Genomic DNA, 12,443 nt, shown 5'->3' with positions numbered 1-12,443 from the left:
TTGTACATTCTACTGTAATAGAGTTCCAAACGCTATTGTGCCAGAAGTAAAAGAGGCCAAAAGCTTTAGATCTTGGTTGGGGTTATTGTCACCAATGAGGGATGAATTTAATAACACCACAAGAGCCTGAGATCAATTAAAACAGCAATTAGAACATTAATCAAAGGATGAGAAATGAGGCAAAACAATATTTTAGTACCTAATACTGGAATGTGAGGTTTAAACCCTGACAAAAAATTAGCAAGATTTAGATGCTATATTTGTAGATGCTGCAATCACTGAATATCATTGTTACAACATTTATTCCATGTCTTCAGTAAAGCAGCTTAGCTATCTAGGCCTTGTCCTTGAACCTTCTACCACTAAGCTCATGAAACTGTGTTTATGTTTCTAGAGAGAAACTTATCACATATTATCCCTGTGAGTAACATCTGCCTTCCAACAACCAATCAAAAAGCAATTCCAAGCTGCTTTCTAAAGGTGAGCTACCTAATTTCGTGCAGATTGTACCTCAAACCAGAATTTACTATCTGTGAATTCACAGATCTCCATGTGGATTATAATTTGATTAGTTCAATTAGATCCTATTTTTTCATTAGACTGAGAAATAATTAAGAGTTTTCACATTTTTTAGGCAGAGGTTGAAAAAGTGACGCAGAGTAAAGTTAGCATACTGATGCAACCCAATTTTCCAAATTTCATACGGTTTTCTCTATCATATAAAGAATAAGAAGAATGCAGTGAAGGACCAAGGAACCTCATAAAATGAAGGACCAAGGTTCTTCAGTCATCATCTGTTCTTCAGCAACATCTTCTGAGAAGACTTATCCCTTTAAATCAGGGCTGTCAAATTCATGGCCCACAGACTGGACGCGTTATGTGCTGGCCCTGCTCCCACCTGGTTTAGTGAAAGGGGGGGAAGTCCTGATATGTCACGTGATGATGCCGTGACGACGCGAGTTTGACACCCCTGCTCTAAGTCCAAGCCATCATCAAAGCATAATGTTCTATATCAGTCAACTACTCAATGTGAAAACTACAGAAAAAACAAATACTACCAACCTGCCTTCCATTGAGGACCTGTATAATGCACAAGTCAAAAAGAGGGCTGTAAAAATATTTACACATGCCTCGCATCCTGAACATAAATTGTTTCAACTCCTACCCTCAAACTGATGCTATAGAGCACTGCATACCAAGACAACTAGACACAAGAACAGTTTTTTCCCAAACGCCATCACTCTGCTAAACAAATAATTCCCTCAACACCGTCAAACTATTCACTAAGTCTGCATTACTATTACTATTAATCTTCTCATCCTTCCTATCACCCATTTCCTCCCACTTATCACTGTATGACTGTAACTTGTTGCTTGTATCCTTATGATTTATATTGTTTCCTAGTATGATTTGATTGCTTATTTGTACCCTATGACTATCATTAAGTGTTGTACCTTACGATTCTTGATGAATGTATCTTTTCTTTTTATGTACACTGAGAGCATATGCACCAAAGACAAATTCCTTGTGTGTCCAATCACACTTGGCCAATAAAGAATTCTATCTGTCTGTCTGTCTGTCTGTCTGTCTGTCTGTCTGTCTGTCTGTCTGTCTGTCTATCTATCTATCTATCTATCTATCTATCTATAGTCAATGCTCAAAGATCAAAAATAGTAATCGCTTGATTTAATTATTAGAGGGTTAGGGTTGGGGTGAGTGTTATCAGTGATATGCAATTTTATGTAATTTGTACTTAGATAAATTTATGTAATTGTTTCATTTCCATAATTGATATGAAAAGCATCATGTGTGCTAAACATCCTATAACATTCCGCTTGATTTGAAATCTGCAAAACCTCTAGATCCATTAAACTGTGTCTTTACTATGGGTCTCTTCTCAATTTAGATCATCCACCAATGCTGATCAAGGCTGCTTCTATCCACAGACTAGGTCTGAAACCACAATGGCAAAGGCTGCGACCAGTTGACCTGTGTCTCCAGACAGTCTGGAGTTCTATATCTTAAAAATAGACCATTCCATTGTAGGTGCATTTTCTGTTAAGCATTGCCAACTAGTTATACTGATAGTTTTAGATAGTCCAAATTGGGGGTGGGGTGGATGTGGGGGTGGGGGAGAGAAGTGTGTTGTTTGAATTTGCAGACTGTCTTACATTGCCAGTCCTTCCAGAAACAAAGTAGGTCAAGAAAACTCTCCAGATTGATATTTTCTCTTAATAGACTTTTGGTTAGTCACATGCTGTTATACCATTTCCACTTGTACACTGTGTTCTTCTTAATCATAAATGTATGTTTCCCATCACCACAAAAGACTTCACATGGCTCAAAGGAAATCTTTCTTCAAAGGGTTTAAAATGTCAAAGAGAAGCCCACCCGAATCTGAGAAGTAACCGTAGCTTGGGGGAATTCTTTCCTTAACTCATCCATAGTAGAAGAATACTAGCCAATTGAAGTGGCTTCTCTCACACCACATCTGAATTGGCTTTTGGACTCTTCCCCCCCCTCCTCCAGATAGAATATCTGTGTTTTCAAAAGATATTTGTGAATATCATTCAAATCTGTATGTCACTGCAAGCAAAGAAACAAGTTTACACTGGCTCAGGAAAGATGGAAAAACCAGGGTGAATAAATCTTTCTTTTGTACACTGTTAAAAGGGGGCTACACTAGGGGTTGAAATCCAGCAGGTTCTGACAGGTTCTGGAGAACCGGTAGTGGAAATTTTGAGTAGTTCAGAGAACTGGTAGCGGAAATTTTGAGTAGTTCAGAGAACTGGCAAGTACCATCTCTGGCTGGCCCCAGAGTGGGGTGGAAATGGAGATTTTGCAATATCCTTTCCCCAGGAGTGGGGAGGGAATGGGGATTTTGCAGTAGCCTTCCCCTGGAGTGAGGTGGGAATGGAGATTTTGCAGTATCCTTCCCCTGCCATGCCCACCAAGCCACGCCCACCAAGCCACACCATGCCCACCAAGCCACGCCCACAAAACCGGTAGTAAAAACAATTTGGATTTCACCACTGGGCTAGACCATTATTGACTTCTGTTTACCAGATCCAGGGGAAAAAATTCTTCTAGAGCTGATCTATGCAAGAAACAGGACTTTTTCTCTTTTTATAACTTGTCCATAGAATTTATTTTTCCTGGAAATCATAGGAATTAGCTCTTTTGCAGCCCTTTAGGAAACAAGCTAAGGCTTAATTAACCTTTAACTGAAAATTATTATAGATGCCATAAATAAATAAATAAAATAATTGAAAATGTTTCCCCAAAAAAGAGTCTTTCGGATGCCTACTTCCTTAAAGGAGCCATGTTCTTTTTAAGGCTCCTTTATGAGGCTTAAAATAGATGCCTTTGCTAGAGCATGTCGGCTAATTAAAATGACTCTTAAAGCAGAGCCTTCTGTTTTTCAGATTTAAACTTCCGATTAAGCAGGTAGAGAACTTTATAAACCTCCTATCCAGTGGTGAAATCTAAATTTTTTTACTACCAGTTCTGTGGGCATGGCTTGGTGGACGTGGTGTAGCTTGGTGGGCGTGGCAGGGGAAGGATACTACAAAATCTCCATTCCCACCCCAGTCCAGGGGAAGGATACTGCAAAATCCCCATTCCCTCTCCACTCCTGGGGGAAGGATATTGCAAAATCTCCATTCACTCCCCACTCTGGGGCCAGCCAGAGGTGGTATTTGCCGGTTTTTGAACTACTCAAAATTTCTGCTACCAGTTCTCCAGAACCTGTCAGAACCTGCTGGATTTCACCCCTGCTCCTATCCTACCTTAGTGGGTTTAAAATTAAAGTGGATCCGAATTAGACACCTTTTTAAGAAAAAGGAAATGTTCAAAAAATGAAAATGCTTGGTCACTTCCTAGGAAAAACCATGTCAGATGTAAATGCCTTATTCTCTAATGTGTAAATAGTATATGAACAAACCATTTGTCTTTTTAGTCCCCCATTGCCTAATATCAAGATTTTCCATTACCTGTTATCAAATGCTTTAGATGAAAACAGTGCATGGAACTTGGATTTTGTAAGTTCAATGCATGTGCTTTACTATTATGCTTTGATCATGCCTTTTTGTTGGTTTCCTCCAGGCTCAGGAAAATTGGTGCTAAGGTGCAGACTGTGTGTTCCCCTCAGATGCTTCATCCTGCATTCCAGTGAAGCTTCCTCAGTGCAGCTATCTTGTTGAAACACAGAATGAAATATCTGCAGAAAATGTGGTCTGCACTTTGATCTTGATCTCTTTAAGCTGGAGGACAGCTCAAGGTTTTGGTGGCAAAACTTGTTTATGGCAAACGAGCCTCTTTTTGAGTGGTAGCTGCTTGCCTGTTAACGAGGAACATTGTTTTAATGATGAATCTTAGTACGAGCACATTTCTTAATTCTTAAGGGTGTTTGGATGCTAAACAGGAGAGTAGATTCAGAAAAAATTGAGAAAATTTTTTAAAAGCCTTGTTAGACCATGGAAAGGTGTGATGCTCTAAGCAGACCAACATAAAATTATTTTGGGGTGGGAGGTGGGGGTAAGGAAAGTATGTTTCTTACTCAAGAAGTTTCAGGACAATGTTAGAAATGAAAGCCTAACCCCAAGAAAAAAAGCATGGGTGATTTATCCCAGTAAGTCCAACTCTTGTGGAGAAGTCTTGAGCAAAGAACCTGGAGCTATCTAATTGGGTGTTATTGACTAAATTCACTGAAGTTCTTTGTTTATATATTGACTGATTAAAGATCTGAGACATATTTTTCACAGGTGGTGCTGACATAGCGATCCTATGGTTTAAACCTTATTGGCATTATTTCTTGGAATCATGCACCAACATGACTCAGAATTGGCACAAAAAAACATGGGGTAAGGTAGCATGCCAACATAATATTTTACTAAAAGTTAATTGATATAAATGTAATGCGGAATTGTTATTTTTACTTTGACGACTGTATAGAAAGTTTCCCTCTGTCATGTTATAAGAATAAACCAAATTGAGACAAGACGTGGATAATTCCATTTTTTAATTTACTAATATATGGAATGCCAGATATTGATTTGTTACTTGTGGATAAATTATTTATACCTTGACGTTTAAGAAGACAAGGTACCAAATAAGAGCTATGCCTAATTTTTGTTTTGTTATTGTATGTAGATTGAAAAAATATATTATGTTTTTGTTCATATGCTCATTATGAGTCTTTGTTCTTTGCCTGGTCTGCACAAGTTCACTATCTGTATCCTTAACATCATATCAACCAGTTGGCTCCATATTGGAAAAAAAATACTTTCCAAAATGATCTCAAGTGCCAATGGCAGACAACACTACAACTCTGACACTCTGCAAAAAACACAATGGTTTCTGAGTCTTACTGGAATTTTCTTAAATGTCACAGGGGTGGACATTGGACAATATTTGGTCAAATAAAGCTGTGCAAGCTAAACTGATTAAATCACCAAAGCAGGCAATTAAAAGTACACCACGAATTCTTCAAAACAATTGCATGCAAATATATCTATTTAATATTTAAAGAGGGATGGGAAAATTGGGCACTCCAAGGAGTATAGAATAGTGGAAGAAATGTGCAGAGTACATTCTACACTACTAGGTGTAGTAGACTACACCTAGTTTTAGAGATTTTATGTTGCGAATTTTTATGGGGTTTTATGTTGTGGATTTCAATGCTGGAAGCTGTGTAGAGTCACTATGTGGAGCTGGGTGGCCACATACATTTGTTTAATAAAAAATAAATAGAAATGAGGCTCTGAATTCCTAAGCTGGTACTGTTATCACTGGGGTTCCTGAGATCTGAAGGTATCTGGCTGTCTTTATTGCTATTCGATTCTTTTATATTCATGTTAGCATCTTTAAGAAATTTCAATAAGTTGTGCATTTCTTTATTCTATCATCCAACTTGAAGTCTCAAGGCAAAAGAGGTATCAGTCTTTATTTTCCAAAATAAGAAATTCAAGGACATATCCAGAACTGACCACTAAGTCAATTCCCTTTTAGCAGAACACCATTACACGATAACCATAGGTAAAGGTAAAGGTTCCCCTTGCACATATGTGCTAGTTGTTTCCGACTCTAGGGGGCGGTGCTCATCTCCGTTTCAAAGCCGAAGAGCTAGCGCTGTCCGAAAACGTCTCTGTGGTCATGTGGCCGGCATAAATAAACGCCAAAGGTGCACAGAATGCTGTTACCTTCCCACCAAAGCTGGTCCCTATTTTTCTACTTGCATTTTTTACATGCTTTCAAACTGCTAGGTTGGCAGAAGCTGGGACAAGTAATGGGAGCTCACCCCGTTACACGGCATTAGGGATTTGTACCGCTGAACTGCCGACCTTTTGATCGACAACCTCAGCTCAGTGTTTTAGCCCCTGAGCCACCGTGTCCTTGCTAACCACCTACAATAACCATAGATGTAAATAAAATGGAACACAACCCTTCTGAGAGCTAAAAGGTATAGTTGTTCGGAGCCTATTCTGTTCCTAAAATGGTAACTATGCCTCAGTGGCCACCTTTGGGAACATGATATTCATGCTTATCTAGAAAACTTGCTCAACAAGCTGGGCCCAGCTAATCCCTGGTTAAATCAAACTGTACTGCCATCAGCTCCTTTGAAGCAAATGTTAAATTTGCATTAATGTACCGCAGAAAGGACAGCATGTGAACATAATCTGTCAGCGGGAGCTGAAAGGAGCAGCCTAATTGGAGCCTAGGTGTTGTCAATGTGTGATAATTTATCAAGATGGCATCGTCTTTTTCTCGTGAAAGATTGTTGATGTAGGTTTAGAAAAGGAAATATTTTTGAAAATCGAAGTGTTTACTGGATTCAAAATTTCATAAAATCATTTGTCGGATGAAGCTTTATTACAGAAATAGTTATACTGTGGTTTGTTTTTTTTAACTAGTCAGTCATACTAAATATAATCTTTTTAAAAAATACAATTTAAAAAAGCTTTGCTATTCTATGAAAAACTTAGTATTAGTTTCAGGTCTGGATTTGCATAGATGAGAGCCAAGATGAGCCCCTACTCTGCCATGAAGTTTACTGAGGATTTAAAAGTCGAGACACTTTTTGATTATTTCAGTTTCCTTCAAGAAAGTGAATTACAATCATAGCAATGTAGAATTAAAGGGAACACATTATGTCTAACGTCTTGTCTTGTATAGGAATCTAAAGCATCTAGGATACATAACCATCTAGGCCAGCAGTCAGCAACCCATGGCTCTGGAGCCACATGCAGCTCTTTCAACCCTCTGCTGCAGCTCCTTGTTGCCGGTCGGTGCCACAATTTTGAGAGGAGCTTCTGGTTTGGGGGGGGGGAACATGGCGTGCCAGGAGGAGACTTTATGGCAAGGGGAAGGTTTTCTGGTCGGCTCCACAATTGATAGGGCTTTTGGTTAGGACAGATAGAGGAAAAAGGATGCCATGCTAGGAGGAGACTCTATGGTGGGGGAACTGGGCTTCTGGTCAGCTCCAGTATTGAACGGGGGGGGGGGGGGCGCTTCTAGTTAGGACCAGGTTTGTGGCTCTTTGAGTGTTTAAGGTTGCCGACCCCTGACCTAACCTCTGTTCGAACACCACCAATAATGGGAGCCCATGCTGCTCTGAGTGTTTGGTTCCAATGTTGGTTTCTTCTGAGTCAGTTCATTTATCTGAGAGCAGATTCTCATACTGATAATGGGACTAGTAATTAATATGTAAACAAAAACCAGGTTGAGGCTGGCCTATCTTCTCGGAAAAGAAAAGTGCTCCCCTCTCTTTCACGGAAAGTGAAACTAGAAGCAAATAGTTTAAACAATAAACAAGGTACACACTCGGAATCAAATGTGTTTGTTGAAATGCTTGTTCTATCTCTGTGGTTTTTTTTTTCTCCTTCTTAATAATTCTTACCAACAAAGATTAGAGAGTCATGTTTCTTGGTGGTTTGTTGTCAGTTCTGAGTGCCACTAGCAAGTTCTGATAACTTTGAGTACCCAGATTCATGTTAAAACTGTCAGCTCCTCCTCAAAGTTGGAAAAAAGGTTAGTGCCACACACAAAATGACACTCCTGGAATTTTCTGCACACCCAAAGCATAAAAAGTGACCTTTTGACGCAGAGTACAAACAGAATATGTCCTGAGTGATGAGATGCTCTGCAGTTTAAAAGTTGGTGATTGTGAGGGGTTGTTGGGGAGGTGGAAATATTATGAACTGAGTCATTAAGTGTCTCCACTTCTCCACCCTAGAAGACTGATGCTGTTTGGACAAGTTCTTCTACTAGGACAATCTACAGTAGTTTGCTATCATACAAAGACAATATCCCAAGGGTGTCGCCTCTGTTATGGGTGATGTTTGCCTTGTCTGATTCATTTTTTAAGATGTTTGAATACTTTTAGCAGTTGCTTTTACATTTTCTTCTTTTACTAGACAGCTCTGTCATTTTAATCTTGCCAGTAATTGTTTCAGAATATTTTAAAAACACAGAAAATTGATGGCAAAAAAAGGACCCAGTAGTCCATCAAGTCTGCCCTTTGAATTATTTGCTTGTTTGTTTCTGTTTTCTTTTTAATTTATTTATTATTTTTAATTATTATTTTAATTAATTTTTATTTCATTATTATTTTTATTTATTTATTGTATTTTTGTCGGATAATAGACATGTGTTTCCAAGCATGTTTAAACTCAGTTACCGGTGATTGACAAACTATCTTTACGGAAAGTTGATTCCAGGTTTCTATTACTCCTTTTGTGAGGTAATACTTTCTAACATTACTTTTTAACTTCCTTCCTGTCAGTTTGAGGTTATGCCTCATGTTTATTCTTTATTTTTGTAAGTTAATTTGAGGCTGGTCATAGAAAAAGGGAGAATAGGGTCCTGGAAAATACAAAACAGAGATTGTGCAAAACTAAGAAATAAATATATGCATATAATTAAAAACATTATCACAAATTATCTTTATCTTTTAATTATGCTGGACAAACAATTTTGTAGTAATAATCTCTGGAAAAATTAGCAAAGATATTAAAAATGAGCCTTTTCTGGGTCTCCACATGAAACACCTAATCAAAAATAAAAATTTCAGTAGAAAAGAATTCTCAATGTACGTATCTGTGTGTCTATATTTTAATCTATTACCACTTCAGAAAGGGCACCAGTTGAAAAGCAGTATTATATAGAATTACAGAAAGAGTAAGAAATTTGAAGCCTTTCATATCCTTTGAATTGTCATTCCCCAAATCCCTAATATTGCCATACTAGTTCAGGTCAATGAGTGTTGAACTTGAAAACTTGGGAGCTCTCTATTTCTGAGAATTAGGGGGATTTCATTCAGAACTTCTGATTAGTGATGAAGCTTATTGATTAAAAAAAATCTTAACCTTTTAAATTTGCAATGCTGTTGTGAGGATAGATCGGCCAAGAATCAACCATGTTTGATTCCCCCCCCCCCATTTAACCTGCTTAAAATTCCCCATTTGGTTTGATGTTCTTTGGACATAATTATGTCTATTATCTCAAACAAATTACACAAACTGAGATAGATAAAAAAATACTTTGGCTGATTGTACCTCAGCAGAAGTTTTTCAGATAGTTTTTATCATGTATTGGGAACATAAGTATGTTTTTTTGGATGTAATCTCCATTAAAGAGTAGGAGCCTGAGAGGCGTAGGAGGCTAATGCCTCCAACTAAGGCAGCATGTAACATCCAGCTGCCTGCAATTACTGCGAGTTCAATTCTCACCAGGCTCAAGGTCGACTCAGCCTTCCATCCTTTCTAAGGTGGGTAAAATGAGGACCCGGTTTGTGGGAGCAATAAGCTGACTTTGTATAAAATATACAAAAGTATGAAGGCTATTGCTTAACGTATTTAAGCTGCCCTGAGTCTCCGGAGAAGGGGAGCATATAAAAATAAATAAAAATACAATAAAATAAATAAAAATAAAAATAAAATAAAAATAAAATAAAATAAAAATAAATCAATGGCTGCCTGGGAGGGAGTAAAGACACTCTAACTGTCAAGATCTTAGAAACATAAAATCTAGGACTGAGCCACATAAGTGCTTCTAATTATGCTTCTCCTGAATAAAATCCTGCAAGAAGATATATATGCAAACAAAGTGAGGAATTTCATCTTTAACTCATTAATTTTCTATGAAGAAACCACATGGTTATACATTAAAAACAGAGCTTTATCATTCAGTACAGACTGTCTTCTCATTTACTTATTTTCTGAATAAAAACAGACAGCATTTTGTATTTGTTCTGATTTTAATAATGTAATAAAGCTGGGCTAAAAAAAAACAACCCTTGAAATCAATAGGAAAATGTAGAGAATAAATCCAGGCTCCAGCAGATTATGTCTATGGGTGTATATATATATACTGTATACACATATGAGATTTTTTTCAATTGGTTTCATGCGAATCTTGTTAAGTCTGCAGATGGGCAAATACTTTTTATTCTTTTTGTGCTAATATTTTCTTCTATATTTCTTTTAACGTTCTTCCCCAAGAATGTTAAAATACCCCAAGAATTGTCAATGTGTGGATTTGTGTAGGGTTCTGGAGTACTTATTTTGTTTGAAAAATAGTTGGTAACTATGGGGGTTTTGCCCCTTAAAGTTACTGATCTGGTTTTACTCACAGTTGAACAGATGAATTGATATTCAGAAGGGTAAGTAAATAAGACACTTTTCTGTGTTGGGTTGGATTAGCAACGTCTCATTCACATGTGTGAGTGTTCAACTTGATCTGCGGTAAAGAAAAACTCAATAGCCCATCTATGTGTGAACACATTCAAATGGAAGATTGACATTTTAAGTTGGATAGCATCTCATCTGGAATTTTTTTTTGATTCACACCTTTTTTCTTTTTAAGTAAGAATAACTTGTGCAATCCGCTTTCTATTACAAAGAATTTTCCTTGCTCCCAGTTGTTCAAGATCTTAGATATAGATGGCTGTAACTAGAATGATTAACAGGGTACAAAGAAAACACAACCCTCAGCAACTCCTGTGTGTTTCAGTGGTACATATCTCCCTGTAGATCCTTAATTGGATTCAGCATTTCAGCATTGTATTATCAAATTGGAGGACCTAGACTGACTACTGGTGATTACAGTCTAACGCTAGCATTTTGCAGACGTTGTAGACTTAAGTGTTCCCATTATATATGGAAAATGAACTAGGCTATTGCATTAAGAGCTGAGAACGTGGAAAAATTATTAGTAATATATATGGCTGCAAAGAACAGATTTTAATTATGAGTAGAAGGTTGTTGGAAGCAGAGAATCAACCTTAATGTCATCATATGTTGGTAAAATAATTAGGGAAATGAAAAAGCTAGGTCCTTGAAGAATGGCTGAAAGTTTGGACTAGCACAAAATGCTACAGCAGTCCTACCTTTATAACAAGGTTTCTCAACCTTGGCAATTGTAAGTTGCATGGACTTCAATTCCCAGAATTCCTCAACCAAAATTGCTGATTGGGGAATTCTGAGTCCATACATTTTAAAGTTCCCAGAGTTGAGAACCACTGTTTTTGAGTGATGCTTAGATTTATTTATTTTACTGATGCGGTTTCTAAAATCAAAGTCCACAATTTTGTGTTTGTACACGATAATGATTTTTTTTAAAAAAAAAAATAGAAGAACTGTTTTATGGATCTCCTTTGGTAAAGCTTAATTTGACCATAATGAAGTTCATGGCCATAAAAAACAGACCATCAAGAGAGACAGAGAAAAAATAAGTAAACAAATGCATATGATTGAAGAGGTGATATCTAGTAAAAAAAAAGAAGTAATAATTAATGTTCTTATTGTCAGATTAATGACTGCTAACAAGTAGATAAGGTCTCCATTCTTTCATTCTTATATAATTAAGTACTTGATGTTTTCTTGAGACTTGGAGCAGAAATAGTAAAATGCACGTGGGTGGTAAAATGTCTATGTCTGTTCGAAGCTAAATGTTGACTCACATTGTACGGCTCCTTCTGTACATGAATATTTTAATCGTTCCTTGCATAGATTATCCAGCATGACCTGAGCTGCCTAATCACAGATGCAGCCACCAGTCAATTCCTTGATGGCAACAGATGAAAGCACTGTGCTGAAATAGTCTGTATCTGTGAAAGCCAAATTCACATGTTAGATTACAGCATGCAGGGCCTAAGGGTTCTTATATGACTGCATAGCAAGGCATCTCATGTGAACCAGCCTTAAGGAATTTTACAGGGAGAAGGAATAAAAAAAAACGATCCATAGCTGACTGTTGGAATGTATACTTTCTATGTTTTTTAATGACAAGACAGTTCTCTTCTAGCTAAAGAAAGCCAAAGTTAGTTGTTTCTCCACAGGTCTGATACTTCTGCCTTCAGGATCACCAGTTCCCCATTCCAATTGCAACTCTAGTCCTGGTGGTCTTGTTATTTATTGCTCCAGGTGTTGGCTTCCTAATTGCAC

The sequence above is a fragment of the Pituophis catenifer genome, unplaced genomic scaffold, assembly GCF_029215685.1.
Source record: "Pituophis catenifer annectens isolate HBS135680 unplaced genomic scaffold, rPitCat1.0.hap2 SCAF_3, whole genome shotgun sequence".
Taxonomy (NCBI): domain Eukaryota; kingdom Metazoa; phylum Chordata; class Lepidosauria; order Squamata; family Colubridae; genus Pituophis; species Pituophis catenifer.
This window is presented reverse-complemented; position numbering follows the sequence as displayed.